The sequence below is a fragment of the Amblyomma mixtum genome, chromosome 6 (genome assembly GCF_055824585.1).
Source record: "Amblyomma mixtum isolate Tamu chromosome 6, ASM5582458v1, whole genome shotgun sequence".
Classification (NCBI taxonomy): Eukaryota; Metazoa; Arthropoda; class Arachnida; order Ixodida; family Ixodidae; genus Amblyomma; species Amblyomma mixtum.
In genome coordinates, this window is record NC_143017.1 from 118,069,555 (window position 1) to 118,086,509 (window position 16,955).

The 16,955-nt window shown below is 48.3% G+C and overlaps 1 protein-coding gene across 5 annotated transcripts in view; it reads left to right on the forward strand.

Annotated features, from left to right (window-relative positions):
• The window catches only part of Dgk (diacyl glycerol kinase 1), a 453,430-nt gene that overhangs the window by 226,178 nt on the left and 210,297 nt on the right, over positions 1–16,955 (forward strand). The gene's annotated exons all lie outside the window — the stretch shown is intronic.

Consider the following 16,955-nt stretch of genomic DNA (forward strand, 5'->3'; position numbering starts at 1 on the left):
TTTTAATGCCGTAGAGCTTGCAGCCGCTGCCTAGAGGCTGACAGATTAACGATGATAAGGTGAAACGCTGATGCCGGACTATTTTCCTGCGCGTAAAGGGCATTTTTATCGCGTGACTACATTTCTACAGCGCATCTCCTCCATGTGCGGTCGACGCGATCGCTTATAACATTTTTTGTCCAATTCATCGTACTTTATTTGTTGTTTATGTATTTATTTATTTTACATTCTATACAGGCCCGGAGGCATTGCAGAAAAAAGTGTTAAATAACAAAAACATTGTTCAGAATAAAAAGAAAACTTACAAAACGGTAGATTACACAGCAGTCTTGGAGTCTGTAACGTCGGAGATGGCAGAGGTGGAGAGAGGAAAGTGGTTCCAGCCAGCGCTACTTCTCAGAATAAGAGAGTCATGGTACATTTTAGTTCTAGAGAATGGCACACCAACTTTAAACATGTGATCAGAACGGGAGGAAATGTACAAAGGATGAGTAGAACGATGATCATTTAGGAGAGGATAATGATGATAAGGATGTGAAAATGACACAGCTGAAAACATTCGGTGTGTAAAGAAAGGTCCGGCAGCCTGTGGGTGTTTTTCATTTGAGTAATGCTGGTGTTGCGGAAATGATTACATAAGATCAAACAGGCTGCGCGGTTTTTAATGGATTCAAGTGTAGTGATCCATGTGATTCGGTCGGGATCAATGGCAGTGGATGCATATTCTAGATTGGGCCACACCAACGTTTTATACAGAGTCAACTTTATCGGTGGAGGCGCGGCAGAAGATTCGGAGCAGATATCCAAGAACGCGGCTAGCGTTATTAGTCACGTGTTCACTAGTACATGCATGGTTTTACATTTAATAGCATTTAGCCGCTTGAGCCATTTATCGCACCGGTTAGATTTAAACTTTTCAGGCTCTCTTCGTTCCTCACTTCTATCCAAAGTAAACTTTCTCTCTACAGGCATGTACAACATTTTCTTACAAAGTATTAGTATTTGAAAACTGTAGCTTCCAGGCGTCAGATTCCACGATGGGATCATGGAATCGATTTTTGTTTGGAAGATGCACTTGCCGGTAGAAATTCAGCGCAAAAAAATTATGTATCACGGCTTGCGAAACCTCTCTGCATGAAAATGGCGGACGAATTGCTAACAAGCTCAGTGTTTTGTGAAATATTATTTACTCTGAAAAAAAAAAAACAGCATGTTTGCGACTTGAAGGATGCCAAATTCACCTGAAACAGAGAAATCATTGCAGGGTGCGGCACACCCTTAAGTAATAAAAGGAGCGAGTTCATTTTGCGCACAATTGTGCACGCAACGTGCTAAGGGTTATGCGGTACAAATCTTATCTAGAAGACGACTGACGTTCCCTTTTACTGCGCAATACAGGTTCTCGGAATCGGTGCGAGCCTCGGGGAGGAGAATAAAAAAAAAGAGACAAGCACGAGCGCTGACTTCCAACTGATTTTATCTCACGCGTGCAGCACGAATACGTATATTGTGCAAATACACAGCAAGACGCAGGGTCACACAATCGTACGACCTTGTAATTATTTGTGCATTTTCTTGGAGGTGTAAATAATTCGTGCTTTTCATTCATAGCATTCCTTTGCGGTATGCGAGGTAGCTCAAAACGGGACAAGGGACAGAGAAAGACGCACACAAGTGTATATTCCTTTGCGACGCTGCAAACACACGTTTAAGAATGATGCATCGAGTTTCCACAGAAGCTACCTTTCCTGTCGACGTCCATCGGTTCGTTTGAAAGGTAGAGGAGAGAGAGAGACTCTTTAATGAAATACAGAGAATTTAGCCGGCGTTTCAATATCGCTGGCATGCTACTCTGCGTAGGGAGGGGAATTTGGGAGATAAAGACAGAAGGAGAGCAGCGTGGAAGAGGTAAAAGAAAAAAAAAACGAAGATAAAATGCGGCCATGAAATGGGTTCTAAGGATGCAATGGCGAGTATTGATGTAACCTATGGAATGATGGAGTGCATAATCCGACAAATGGGCTGACGAAGTTCACTGCATGAAGAATGCATGAAGGTAACGTGCAAGTGAATTGAAAGCTTATCGAGATGTCCAATGTCTTTTAAATATGTTAAAAGAAAGTTCATTGCAAGTCTCTGTTGCCTGAAGCAGGCTAAGGGACCTAAAACTGTCCATTGTTAGGGGCACTGGGCAGAGCTTCTGCATGCAATGTTCATAGCACGCACGCTCGTTAGCATACGCAGGGCACTCAAGCAGGATATGTTCCACAGTTTCTATCGAGGCACAGTTGTCACAATGCGGACTGTTCATTTGTCCAAAACGGTATCGCAAGCCGTTTGTATATGCAGCATTCAGGCGAAGTCGGTGATAAAGTGTTTCCAGTTGTTGAGGAATTCTGGGTGAGAGTCTTGATCTAAGATGTGGGTCGATTGAGTGAAGAAATTGGTACTGATGTGTCGGCAAACTCCAAAGCCGATACGTTTCTTCGTAAGCAAAACTTTTAGCCATTTGGGACGCATCAGATTTCGTGAAAAAAGTTCGAATGTATCTCTGATGTTGAAAGGTATGCAGTATACATGCGTGTTTCGCATGTATTTTTTTCGATCACTGGATCGTCTCACTAACTTTATAGCCTCATTTACACGAGCACTCAAGTTAATCGGTTGGTTTCACATGTTACATTCCCTGCTAAACTACAAATTTGATCAAGAATCCTCACGCGACGGGGTTCGTGAGGCGCCTAAAACTTGACGAAAGTTGTACTGATATATTTTTCATCATAATATAACAGCATGTCAACCGTCTTGCCGATATTGTTTATGCGCTTCTGTGTCTCGTTTTTCTAACCATATGTGCCCACGCTGATTTATTTGGTTGAATTCATAGCCCTTCTTGCGCAGTTATTGTGTAGTATACATCAGTTGCTCTTCACACTCTGTCATCTTCGTTGTATTTTGCCTTGCACGTGGGGGCCCGGACTCCTTCAAGTGAAATGCGTTTCACTGTGTGTCCCCTCCTATCTACATCGTCCTGATGTAAATAAAAGCGACTTGGCTTCACTTGACAAGCTCCAAAGTTTTGGTAGGAGGAAAACGGCGCACTTGAGGACAGGACAAAAGTATGCACTCACACTGCGCGTGTCCGTGTACAGTTCTTTCTTTGTGGTGTATCCGTATCGTGCGTCTTGTTTCAACTACACATGGACTAACTCGAACATCGGTGGATTCCTTTGGTAGAAAGAACTCTCCTGCCCTCCTCTCCTGAGCTTAAAACCCCCAGGGATGCTGCTTGCGCCCGACTGTACGGATACAAATGAAATCACACGGCCTGGAGACTTTTGATCAAGACTGCACATGGTGTCCAGCGCCGCTAGGCGGCAAGGAGAGAGCAATCAGGAAATGCGGAGCAGAACGTCGGCGCCGCAATCGTCGGTTAATGAGATCCGCAGGTGTCGACCTTTCGCGCTCTCTCCGTCCGTCGCTGGGGGAGCCCACGCTTTTCCCGTAAGTTGTTCCACTTCCCGGCTGCCGGTGACACCAGCGCTCAGTTATTCGGCGCAGCGCTGGTTTGGGAAGGAGAGGCGCCAACTGCTTTTACGCAATGTGATGTGGCTCTGCGCTTTGGCAGTAACATAGCTGTGGGTTTAAGCGCTTTCTGCCCGAGTCGTGGACGTATTGCTTGAGGTGGCAACCTACTCAACAGAAGGAAAATTCATCTACAATTTTTCACAGGTGCACGGATATTGAAAAGAGGAACGGTTCACGGAGACCACACAAACAGAGGAGAACATATCCAAAGCGGTGCCTCATTTGGCACAGGAGTTTCACTGAGAAAATAGTGCAGATATTGCGTGCAGCTTTCGTCAAAATGACGAACCAGCCAACAATAATTCCTGTTTGGAATGGACGCGTCTTATGCAGTTTTTGCGCATCGGACTCGCGTGTGAACTACGTTCGTAGCTTCGCTCAGCTATCGATGAAAACCAACACCTTCAGGATAAAAGCGGGATTCGCGCACGAGCTTCGAGCGCGAATCACAAAGCTTTCGTACTTTCGCCTGTTGCTCGATCGCGTGTCTTTCGTTTTTCTGGATCTCCCGCGGCTATTCGCGGGCAACAGAGAACTGCAGGACGTGCCTTACTGTACGGTACTGGTAACGCGAAATGCACCATCCGAGCCTCTAACGCAGCGCTGGACACGTAAATGCCGGCGCTCGACCACGCCAAGGCCAACGAGTGACACCTGCCCCAGGGAAATCCCGCGCGTTTCCCGGTGAGCGCTGGGCTACCAGAGTGAGTGCGTGCCTGCGCAGCAGCCTCCCGGATAGGGAAGCGCGTTGCACGGTCGCCCGTCCCGCTCGTCCCCTGGGGAGGAAGAAATAAAGGGACAACTTCGACGGACGGGCCGCTATTTGTGCCCAGCCCGGGGAGGAAAGAAGACGCCGCTCTAACCAATGGGCCGGCAAGCGTTTATCCTGTCGACCAGGAAATGGACAAGTCGCGTGCGTAATGATGTGGGTTGTTGCCCGGCAACCGTCTCCCACGGCAACGCCTCACGCGCGCTCCCGCGCGAGGGAGTACGAGCTATTGGGAAGGAAAGGATGGTTCTGCCATCCTTCCCCGCGCGCCCCTCACGAGTCCACCTTCGATCTGCGTACGGGAAGAGCGAAGGAGGCCGGGAGATGGCGAAGGGAAGTGACTCCTCTTTTTCTCTAACCTCATCGCTGGGGTTCCCTTTCTTCCCTCTGCCTCGTCCCTATTGTCCCCTCGCACTCCTTTTCCCCGGGCGCACCCTCACCCTCCCTTCTCTTTCTCACCCCTATCCGTCGGAACCGCCGCTGGTGCTCTTTCGCCTACGTCGCCGCCGGTGCTCGCCTGCGCCGCTCGCCTGCGCCGCTCGCTCGCCGAAATTGTCTCTTCCTGAGGGGATGCTTTGTTTTCCCGCCGATGCGCGCGCTCGCGCGCTGGCGCCAATTGCAACATCTGGCGCCGGAAGACGCTGCCTGCCGCTGCCACCTGAGTGATTCCGGTGAGTGGCGTCGGCGCGCGCTCTTCTGCTCGATCTGCGTGCCTCGTTGCTGCCGGCGACGTCGGAGTTCCGTAGCTTACTTACGCTCGGGCGCTGCGCTAACGGGGTCGCCGGTTGTCGCGAAGAGAAAAGAAGGGGAGAGGACGTGCTCTTAATCCGCAGTGTCTATACTTAGCGTGGCCTAGCTCGAAGAGCCGTGCTAATGACAGCTTTTCCCCTGCTTATTATCAAGAAGCGCAGGTCGAAGAAAAACTGAAGGAGACAACGTGACATAGTGGTGAGCTTTTGCGAATTAGGAACACCTTTAGATGCTCAGGTACTGTTTCTAGTGCCGTGACCTCTTCCGTCTGGATGATAACAACATTAGAAACGGGGAGCTGACGTTTAAGGAACCCATAGTCGTGTGCAACTTCAGAAGTTTTCTTTTGGTAAACATTTTATTTCTTATCCTAATCGATTTTGAGCAGCACGCATCTGCACTGCATTCGAAACTTCTCACTGAGTTTCTTGCGGTGAACTCGATATACAGAAATAAAATTTACGTCGAGTTAATATATTTTTGAAGCGACCTTTGATGTGACTATCGAATCAGTGATGCATGAAAAGTAGCAATGCACTTCAGGCACTGAGCAAAACCATCACGTAGTGACCGCTGTAATATTTACAATTTGCAAAAAATGCAGAAACTCTAAACAGCCGTGGATAATCGTCCCATCATTCTAGCTGCAAGCAACAGGTCGGAATTGTATCGCAATTTTGCGCGCTGTAAGTGAACTGCAATCGCCTATCCTTGACGTAATTATGGTTTCGGAAATGCTGCTGGAATTTATTAGCGGTGAATGACATCGCGTCGCACTTCGAAGCACACAAAGCTGTGTTAAATTATGCTGTCAAGGAAATCTTGAAATCTAGTGTAACATATTTCAATATTTCATATCAGATAGGGAATAGTGCGTACCGGCCATTGTCGCATTTGCCGCATGATGTTTTTAACAACCGTGACGCGAAGTTCGGGCTTAACGCTGTTTTTGCGAAATGGATACAAATAATCACAAGTTTATTACTCGAGACGAATCGCTGGGCTGGTTGGTTCCACTTGCCTGAGTTCACCACAGCGCTCGGAATTAGATTCATGTCTGTAGGTTGACGGCTCCGATGCTTAGAGTGCAACTCTGCGTCTGTATATGCGTCTGTATATGCATATCAGTGCGGGAACAAACGCAAGAAAAAAAAACAAGAACATAAAGATTGATACCGTGTCCTTCTTAGATAGCAGTCTCCTACTGCGGGCGTAGAAAACCAAATGTCGCAATGAAAACAGCGGCACATCTGCGCACAGGAAAGAAAACAACCGACCGTAATGACACGTGACCCAATGGCGTTATTGGACGTTGTGACCCAATAACAGCTGTCTTGGGCACTCCTTGTCAAACGTTGTTAGTCTTTTGCTTCATTTTTAATGCGTGAATGTGTTTTTGTTTTGATTGGACCTTGGTTTTTGCACGTGCAGTAGTACTTCACTGCTATCTAAGAACGACACGGCACGCAGTATGGTTCTTTATTTTGTGTGCGTGCGTGCGTGCGTTTGTGTGCGTGCATGCGTGTGCGTGCGTGTGTGTGTGTGGGGGGGGGGGGGGGGGGGGCTCGTTCACGCATTGATATATAGATGCAGTTGTGTCGTCTTCCTGTGCCTTCCCGGGTGCCTTATTTCCTTATAACGCCGGAACACTGGCGCTATAACTGTCACTTCTCCTCCAAAGAGGAGAGCAAAAAAAAGTCTAAAAACATCTATATCGCTTATTTTGGTCCAGTGTTAACGTTAAGCTAAGCCCACTTTCAATCCTGAGGGGTAATCATGTCATTGAAGCGATCTTGTTTAGAAAATTTCTGAACGTCTTCCTCCTTCTCGCCTTGAGTTTATAAATGTTCGTGAGAACTCGTTTCGAGACAAAACCCGTCCCAACAAGTTTTCGCGGGCAGCGATTGTTTTCCCCTCCGCTGTCTCTTCCCCATTCTCTCTTTTGGTGTCACCCAGAGTGGAAGCACATCGGAGCAGCTGGTGCCCAAAGAGATACGGGCTTCATTTCTCTGGCGGCAGCTGCAGCAAGCGCAGCAGTTTTCGCGCAAAAAACATGGGCTTCCCCGTTCGCGGCGCCGACGTGGCGATCGCAATTTGTACTTCCCATTGCGCCCAATATCAAACTCTCGGACCGAACTAATCAAGAGAAAAACTAATCACGCGGGAGCCCGAGGGATGGGAGCGAAGTCGAGGGAAACTAGTCGCGCGGAAAGACAAACGGACTGCAGCTGCCGCGAGCAGTTTATTACGTCCGCGCCGGCGGCGCCATTTTTCGAGAACACACGCGCGGTGTTTTCCCCTGAGGGTCTGGAAGAAACAGTACCGGGAGAGACCGGCGGTTTACGCGCCCATATACATGAGATGCCTTTGATGACTGATATTTTCGAGATGCTTTCAGCGAGCAAAAATTTTATCGCCTGCACGAGTTCCGGGAAACGAGACTTTTGTCACTTTGACGTTTTATTCGCGATGCTGTACGAGCGCTGTAAGTGTTGTTGCAGTGCCGTAGGCTCCGTTCTTGTTTGCTGTAAAACCAGTGGGGCGAACTTTGCTTACTGATCGATTGGTTGTGCATTTGGCTCGAAGTCTGGGGCTCGTTTCATTGTTGAACAGCGGTATGGTAAAGACACGCGAGAATGTTATCAACCGCATGTTGGTGCGTTAAACGACGCGCGGGTATACTAACAATTAGAAAGCCATTGGTGCTGCTAACTACTCGCTCCGGGGCGCTTACCAAAGCGTACCTATTCTTGTCGTGGTTGTTTAGTAAACTTACTGAATATTTTGAATCATAGAACCACGTTCAGCAAGCGTCTAGTCGCAAACTGGCGAACTCTTTTCTAAAACAGTTTCCATGTCACGCCATTAAAAGTTTTCTTGAGGCTGTATGTACCTATGAAGCGAAAAAAATATTTAGCGAATCGATTAAGTCCGTAAAATGTGGAACGAAGAAAAGTGGGAACTCCCAGAAAAGGGGGAATAAAACATAAACGAACATGTGCACCTTTGACCAGCACTGTGACGTTACTGAGCACTGATCACACCACTTCCGCTGTAAGAAAAAATGGCAATGACTGCTATATGTGGCAGCTCTTCAAGAAACTGTGCCGTCATTATGTTTCGCAAGTGGAAACTCCCGTGCCCGCTTGGTGGCTAACGAGGATGTTACACAAGCGGATCTTTAAGTGAGTGCTCTCACGACATAAGGGAGCGGTTTCATGGTGCGGCCATCAAGGTCACTAGCTCATCCGAGAAGGAAGAGGGGATAAATCTTTCTGGCCCTATTTAGAGGGCCTGTCCCCTCAAGTGTGCTATTCTTTCAACCCGCGCTCTGCATAACGCCATCAGCAGAGTCTTTATCAAAAGAGTCCGCAGTTATAAGCGTTCAGGGAAAGAAGCTGTCTGACAAAAGATTAACGGAGTTCAGAGGTTCGCGCGAGACCAGCTCTAGAGGGCACTTCCAAGAGCGGAACAGCCGCTGGCTGTTCGGAGCATGCCTTTGTCACGGATATATTGCCACTGACGAACTATACACTCTGTCAGTTGTGCCGGGTGTAAGTCCTCGTTACCAAGCGGCCGTTAACTCTCCCTCGTCTGACCAGCGCGCCGCCGTGCGCAGAGCTCACTGTGCCTCCTCCTCGCCTTTTGTGCGATGCCTGTTTGTTGCCGTTGGGCCCCGGCCGAGCCTGCATAATGGAAAGAGGAGGGAGCATGGACTGCGTCTGCCTTCCTGCCTGTTTATACATGGCCTCGTCAGAGCGGAACACCAGGCACGCCTGCCGCTAGCCTGTCTGCCTTGGCGAGCCAGACTGAAGGTGCAGAACTGTGAGATGGCTATAGCGTCGCTTCCGCCGTGCGTCGGTGCTTTCTCGTTATTTACTCGTGCATTGCATGAAAGGGAACGATGGCTCTGCGTGTCGAGTTGCACAGTTTAAATCTTACAGGCTGTAGCCTAGGCTATAGCCTGCGTCATGGCGCAGGGTAGCACGATGTCGGACGAGCTGATGATGCTTGTGTCAGAAACACCTGCGCTACTAAGACGCGCGGCAAGGAAGTACTTTAGCTCTTGTATTTGGAAGAGTAGAGATGTGTTTATCTTCACGCTAGTGCAAAAAAAAGTTGAAAACTAAACGGAAGTTATGAGGTTGCCTACAACAGTACAACAGGAGCCTGAGGCGATGACGCACAAAAGAAAGCGCCTATTGTGGAAGGAAGAAACTTATAGATAGCCTGCTATTCTGCCTGGTCCCTTCCTTGCGTGCACCTGTGTCGCGCAGTTTACTTCAAACCTGCGCCATCATTGAAAAGCAGCTTGATCGGCCTTCAGTGCTAGCTGTCTAGCGCAGCGCTGTAGCGAAGCGGGCAGCACGTGGTGGTGTTGAACATGTCATTCTCCGTGTGCAGAACATGCAACACTCACGTCGCCTGACCAAGAAAGCGCGGTTCCTTGTGATCGTCAAAAGCGATTTCCTCGTCAGCGATCTCAGGCAGGCGACAAAGAACGAAGCGCACTACCATCGACCTTGCTTTCGGAGAGAGTGCTGTCATGCAGCAGCTGCAGGCGAGACTCCGTCACGCACTTTACTGGTCGAAGACGGTGCTGTGCACATTTGCTCAGCAGCGATTTCTAAAAGTGGGGCGAGCGAATTGAATGACGCGATCCCACGCTCAATCTACCGGTTGCGCTCATGTCAGACACGGTTGTCATGGCGACGGGCTGGAAACTTGTAGTACGGGAGTCAGTCGAAGGGAGTAAAAGGCTTCGACGCGGGCGCACATAGTGGCGAAGAAAACTTTTAAATCTTAGCATGCATGTGTGAAACGCGGAAAGACAGTGCAGAGCTTCATGGAGGAAGGGCAAAAGGCAATTATAAGTTTCAGTTGAGGCACGCAAATGGGAATCTAATGCGTATTAGAAAAATCTGAAAGGCGAGCCAGACACACCCGCAGTTGAATTAGGTCGATTATCGAATGAATTTCAAGTATAGTGCTACATTCACGGAAGTTCTGGAAAGTCCGCAGTTGTTTCTTCATTTTCGTGCGGTTGTGCAATTATGCGGCATTACTTGTTTAATTCGGGTATTGCATCGCGCTGAATTCGAGACACACCAGCGAAGACACTCTCTATAAAATGCGCAGCACTCTTTTGGGTGCTGTGCTGTCGTGAGACTCAAAGCGCCTGCTTCGTGCTCGCGTGTTCCCTTTATACATAACCACGGTATGCAGCGGTGTCTTTGGAGCAGAAATAATGACAGCATAACCCTCTAGCGGCTATAGTTGCGTGGTGGTTTTTTTGCGAGGCTAATGCCGTCGTTGTTGGCGTAGTGTGGCGTGATAAAAAAAACGCCTCTAATACTCTTACAGAAACTTCCCCTTGCTCCCGGAAACATCCCTATGATACCTTATGCTCGCTAGAGAATGACTCGTAGTTTGGCCTGTGGCCATGCACGCGGGGGAGCAGAAACCTTCGATGTCTTCCACTTGGGTCACACGGTTCAGGTGGACCTTGGGTTGGGCTTATATATGGAGTGAAATTTGAAATGGTCAACGTGCGGTTACCGTTGCCTCTTTCTTGTCCCACGAAAAGGCGATTGTTCCGGCAGATTTAGAGCATTTTATGAGAAGCATATTAACGCAGGTTTCGGGCCTTCGCGCGACGCCCGGCGGTGGCCACCATTGACCTTCAAGTGACCTTCAAGTAGGTCACGTGACATGACGTCACATGATGACGTCACACCGGCTGCAGATGGGGCCTCATATCGCGCCGTCGGTCGCCTCCCGGCGGTGGCCACCATTGACCTTGAAGTGAGATCACATGATGTGACGTCACGTGATGACGTCACACCAGCGGCAGATGGGGCCTCATATCGCGCCGTCGGACGTCGCCCGGCGGCATGCCCGGCGGAGGCCTAAACGCTTCGGTTCGCGCCGTCGCGCGCGACGCGGCGGCGGCGCCACCATCGCTGCATCACGTGATATGTGACGTCACGCCGCAACCGCGCCAGCGTCTTTGCGCCGGGCGTGTATGCGGTCACGATGCCTCCAAACGCTAAGGACATAAACATGCTTCGCATCCACTGGGCTTAACCTTGATAAGCCTCCAATTTTTTTTCTGATAGAAGCGTCGTTGATTGACAAATGAACAGGTTCACTTCACTTCTAAAATCATCAATACAATGCTCGGATGACACCGACGGTACGCCAGTCGTACAGTCAAGCTGCATTTGGCAGGTGACTACTGTAGACGCTCTAAGGAATCAGAATTACGGTCATGGGCACTGTCTACAGAACGTCTTAAGGAACAGTGTAATCGCAACAACGGTATCTACACCGCACGGCTTTGCAGTTGTTCCAGACGCAGACAAAGCTGCATGGGAACCAAGCTGGACGCGGCACAGCTGTTGCCCTGACTCCTTCGCCTTCAGGAAGAGCGGAAAGTCCGGGTGCTCTTTTCTTTTCATCACTACTGCTATTATTATACTCCGAGGCAGAGTCGGCACAATTCCTGGCCACCCGCATCCTCGCTTTATATGTACGTCAATACGAGAAAGCAAACACACTCCCTCTATTTTCCTTGAACGCCGGTGGTGACTCGCGTTTGGGGCGGCGAATTTCCTCCTTCCGAGCGGGTGACTCAGCGGCCGCCTCGTGCTTTATCACCGCACCCATCCACGCACGCAGCCCCTTTTTACGAGTTTAAATTCGCCCCGTGGCCGGTCGTAAACCTTCCTACCGCTTGTTGTTGTCTTCACCTCGGCCCCTCCTTTCTCGGTAAATAAACCGAAGCGCTCCCAGGTTTGCGCGCCGGGCGGCCGCGCTGTTTACCCGACGGTGCACCGCTGCAGCCTACGCAAGCGTCGGAAAAGGAACGGCTGCCGCGCTCCACTTTCGTGCAGCGTGCGCTGAAGCTGAACCTCTGAACCCTACCAAGGTGATCGGCCGTTGTGTACCGCTGCCGTCGTGGTTGGTATTCCCTGGAGTCGATCACACCTTTGATATCTAAGACGAGCCCGGCTGTGGCCCGTGTTTGAAATTTCAAGACCATATACCGAAACTAGCTACAAGAAAACGTAAAGCGGACGCTTAAGAAATCTGAAGGTTGCAAGACACCAGCGCTAACTGGCACTGAAACTTCTTTGATAGAGTTTACTACTGAAAAAGACACTCTGCACGCAATAGTCAGCCTAGATAAAAGACTATTTGAGAAGCCTTAACCCGCGTTAGGCAGGTTGGAGAATATCAATCACTGGTGCGCAGTCACAAAACCTAAAAAGCAAGGGTCATCACTAAGTTAAATTTGAGCTTCGCTGAGCTCTACCTCTTTTTTTAATGGGACTGCAACATATGCATAGAGTTCTCTTGTTATTCTTTGTCGAGAAAGCAAGCTTTATTTTTCGCCGTTGTCGGCTTTCGCCTAGTGGCTTCCGTGTCATTATTTCGTTCACCACTGTCTCAACCCCCACCCCCGTTTTTTTTTTCTCTTAATGAGATTCGCAAGAACTTTCCAAACAAAGTTATCTACAGACAACATCCTAACGTAAGCTAGAAAAGTCAAGGTCACGAAGACCTCGCAATTTGAGACGAATGCATCTGGCGCTGCAGATTCTGGATCTTTAAAAGCGCTCTACTTTTGTACCGCTGCTCCGAATTCCTCCAACGAAGCGGAGCTCGCCCGAAGTAAAGACAGAAAGAACCACGCAGTACGGGCATCGAAAGACAAAGTGGGCAAATGGAAAGAGGGAGCTCCGACTCTGGGCCGTTATTACCGAATGTCCCGGGCGAAAGGTCTGCGGGCCGTGCTCACTCGCGAACTTACGCGCACGCACACTGGGCCATAAATACAAGTTCTGTAAGTTTCTTTTCTTTTTACGCTCGTTCCCTCCGCACGTCTGACCATGTAAACCGAGCGCGCGCAAATTGAACTAATGAAGCGAAAATGTGTTTTCCCTCTTTCGTTTTTGCAACGTCGCACGCCTGCGTTCGAGACCTTTCGCCGAACTTGAAAGGACGCTTTACTTCGATATAATTAATGTATCGCAAGACGTATGTTCTATTATTTCCTGACAGAGTAATTGTAAAAGCTGTGTACTTACATTACACGAGCTTTCCCGACCAAAGGTTACACATCTTTTAAAAAAGACGGTGCGTCCTAGACCCCCTGAAACGAAGTGCGGGCTGCTCGTGGACTAAACTGCGGTGCTTTTTCGTTCTGCAGGGTTAATTAGCTGGACTAATTACTCAACTTTTAAATTATTTCCTTTAAGAATAACATTTGTTAATTGTCTTTTAAAGCATCTGGCTGAAATGTTTGCAATAAAGTACCATTTACATGGAGTGGCTTTCTTTACCGGCTTTATAAGGTAACTCGTGAAGTACAGAGGCTTCCACGTAACAGCGATGCTTGTTAAGCATCCCAAGACATATTTCAGAGAATAAAACTCGTTTTAATTTTTTGCAACGATGTTCCGGACGCGGTTTCGTGTGTGCACTAGACAAGATATACACACCGGAAGTTGACACGTGGTCGCTTTCTTTTAAGGCCGATAAATAAATCTGCGTTAATTATACCTTGGTGCAGACATTCAGGTAGCTGTTTTCCTAGACGCTCCACAACTTCTGAATTGACACTTTAATCCTAAAGCCAGAAATTAACAAATTTTGCTAATGACTGTTTACTAACTAACTTTGCAGAAAAAATACTGCAGGCTACGCCACGCGACTCTCAACACCCATCCGTTGGTTTGATTGTGCTAGGACGCTCCGTCTTTTTTTAAAAACTCACTTACCTTTAGCTGGGACACCTGATACTTGTAGGGAGGCTCTTGATTCTCTTTATGTTTCTGTGCACTTGTTATTATTTGTTAAATATTATCCTCAATCCTCCTGCAAGCTTAATTCTCATTCCGAACAGTTGGATATTTTAAAAAGCTCTGTGCACTTCTCTTGAATGTTTCAAGCACTTCGACCATTTTCAGACGTTGATGTAATGCATGTACTGTAATGTAATACAGCTTAGGAAAAATTCATGCATCGGCACTCAGGCGTGTAGTTTTTTTTTTTTCTTAGCTTTTAATGCCAGGACAGCTAGCTATGATTGACGTGTTTACCTGTTTGTCGTGGAATATACTTTTACATGCGATCCCGATTTGGTATTCACGGCTGGTGGTTAAAAACGCAGTCTAGTGATTGTGGGCGATTAAAGTGATGCGAAGCATGTTTCGCAGTTTACAGAACCGTAAACGGAAACTAACTGCAATGGTTTCATAACTTACTACCGGTGCTTTTCGTCATTTTTTTTTTGTTCCTGCTAGAGTTGAAAAGCGTCAATTCTTCAGCGCTGCAAAATTGGATTTAAAAGAGTTGTATTCGCACTATTGTAAAGGATCAGTCGTGTGCAAGACTATACGCAGCCACATAAAATAAAAGGTAATAGTAATAGAATATAGGAAGCAGTTAGAGCAAAGCCGACTATTATCCGAGCACAAGACCCTTGCGTAACACCATGGTGAAATCGGTGAAGGTTAAGGCATCGTAGAGATATTTGGTTTATTCGGTTTGCCGCAGCTGAGCATCCGAACGTAGGCGTGACAGTTAACAACGTTGGGACAGACAACGCCGATGGAGAGCTTGACTCCAAGGGAAAAACAAAATGGTCGATGGTAATAGCTTTGTAAACGGTCCGACTTCTGCCAACTTTTCGCACTTGATCTATTGTCCTGCGCTCACTCTAAATGGCCCTCGGCGGTCGCCTAGGTTCACGGTGTCGAGATGTTTCCTCTAGGCAGATGCTACAACAATCAAGGGCGTGAGCGAAAAATCGTGTATTCGCCCAAGTATAGCTCTGTTTTTTTTTTTTTTTTTCGTGTCGCGTGCAGCGCAGAAAAAGCCTCTTTTTTGGAAATTCATCGCGGGTCTCACGCGGATCAAAATTAATTATTAGCCTGTGCTAACCAGTTTCGAAACATTCTCGTACCTTGCTTCCATCAGTTTTTCTTACAAAGTTTTTCGTTCTATTTTTTTTACCTCATTAGGACAGATTGTCCGACGCAACAAGGCTAGATGTCTGCCTCCGTTCGCGTTGTCTTGTCTACTTGGCGACAAACCTTCGCCGAGCGTTGCTTACAGCACCGATCAGTCTGCCGTTCTGTTCAAGGAAATCTTGGTTTTCAAGCTGTTTTAGCACTTTGTGTCGTATCTTGCAAATGGTTTGCTTTGCTTGAGTTTTATTTGTTTCAAAGCATTCGAATGTTGGTCTTAAACGGTGGCATTAGGTCTGCGTGGTTCTCTCTATCTCCGTCAATTTCTGGCTCAATGATATTCTGAAAATAGTGTGAATATCTACGAGCTCCATAAGTTATTCCCGTTAACAGTTTACTAGCTTGTGCTTCCAACAGCAGGATTGAGTTAGGAGAGCTTTGCTCATGTGAATCGGAGGCCTCTGTCAGTTTTTTGTCATTGTGCACTCTTAGGGATAGTGTCATGTTAGACTGCTCGAAAGAGAAATGTTCACTTCATTTCGTGTTTTCTCTAGTTACGCAGCTAATACTGGAGTTACTAGCTATTTTATCCCTTGTTGTGATAGCCTGACAGATGATATGCCAACTGCAGATGGCCTCGAGATTGCGAAGATCCGAAACTCATCTTGGTTTTCAGCAACGTCGCATTCTGTGCTATTATATGAAGTTATCGAAACGGCAAGTTTGACAGCCCACAGTCAAGGACACGAAACGCAGCGACGTGTGTCCCAACGTCGTCGTCCAGAGCACCGAGACAGAACAGCGTCCTCGTCGTCCTCTTGCGGTCGCGTACCGCAACAATATCAAGAGGAATCCAAACATCTGCCCAGAAAATTCATCGTTGGCGACGCTTCCTATCCCTACAGGAAGATATCGATCAAAGCAACAAGATGCGCCTACACAGCGCACACTTGACAGGCCGCAACTAAAAAAAAAAATTGAAAGGGAGCAAGCACACGACTGCTAGTTCGCTTGCGACATTAAGCCTTGAAGCCATGCAGAATGAAACAAGCTTTTAAGTTATAAACGTATTCCTCTACCTCTGCACAGTGAACCACTAGGAGAAGAAGCAAGGCTTAAACGCCTGCGAAGCCATCCCGAGCCTCCGTTCTCAGCTTCGTCCTCAGCTTGGCCTTTCAATCCGTCCACACTATGCAGCAAGTCTTTGTCGCTGGATCTCGGCCGGGTCATTGGAATATATAAAGCGCACTTTTTAAAATGCTAAACCCACGCGCTCTCAATTTCATGCCTTTAAAACCTACAAGCAAGCACTCTCACGCCCCTGTCTCCCCTTTGAGGAAGAGATCTTTTTCCCTTTTATTCCAATGCGTCTCCGGCGTACAAGCAACTTCACTCGCATAAAAGGACCCTCCCTCTCACCCCGCGCACTGCAGCGATTCTGGTCCAGCGGTTGCCGGCCGCGGTATCTCACAGCCGCTGTGCCACCGACGAGTCTCAGAGCGCGCGAGGCTTGAATATAAGGCGCGATCCCGCGCTCTTCTCGGCATCGCACGCTCGCGTTCAGGGAGCGCCCCGGAGCGCGGCCGCACTTTCTATATTCCGCTCCGCTCCGGCGCGCATCCCTTGGCGAAGGAAGAAAGGGAGGATCTCTCGAATATAGTATGCTCGACGTAATGCGTTCCCCTACCGTTCCCCTCCGAGGATCGCGATTCGGGACTGTGTATATAAACTGCACTGCGTGGTCTCGGCGCAGGCGATCGCCGAGTAGAAAGAGAGGCCCGCGGGCACGGCTGTGTGTTTGTGGGCGGCCCATGGCAACACAGGGTAGGATACATTCGCACACAAGCACGCACGCACATGCACGCACGCAC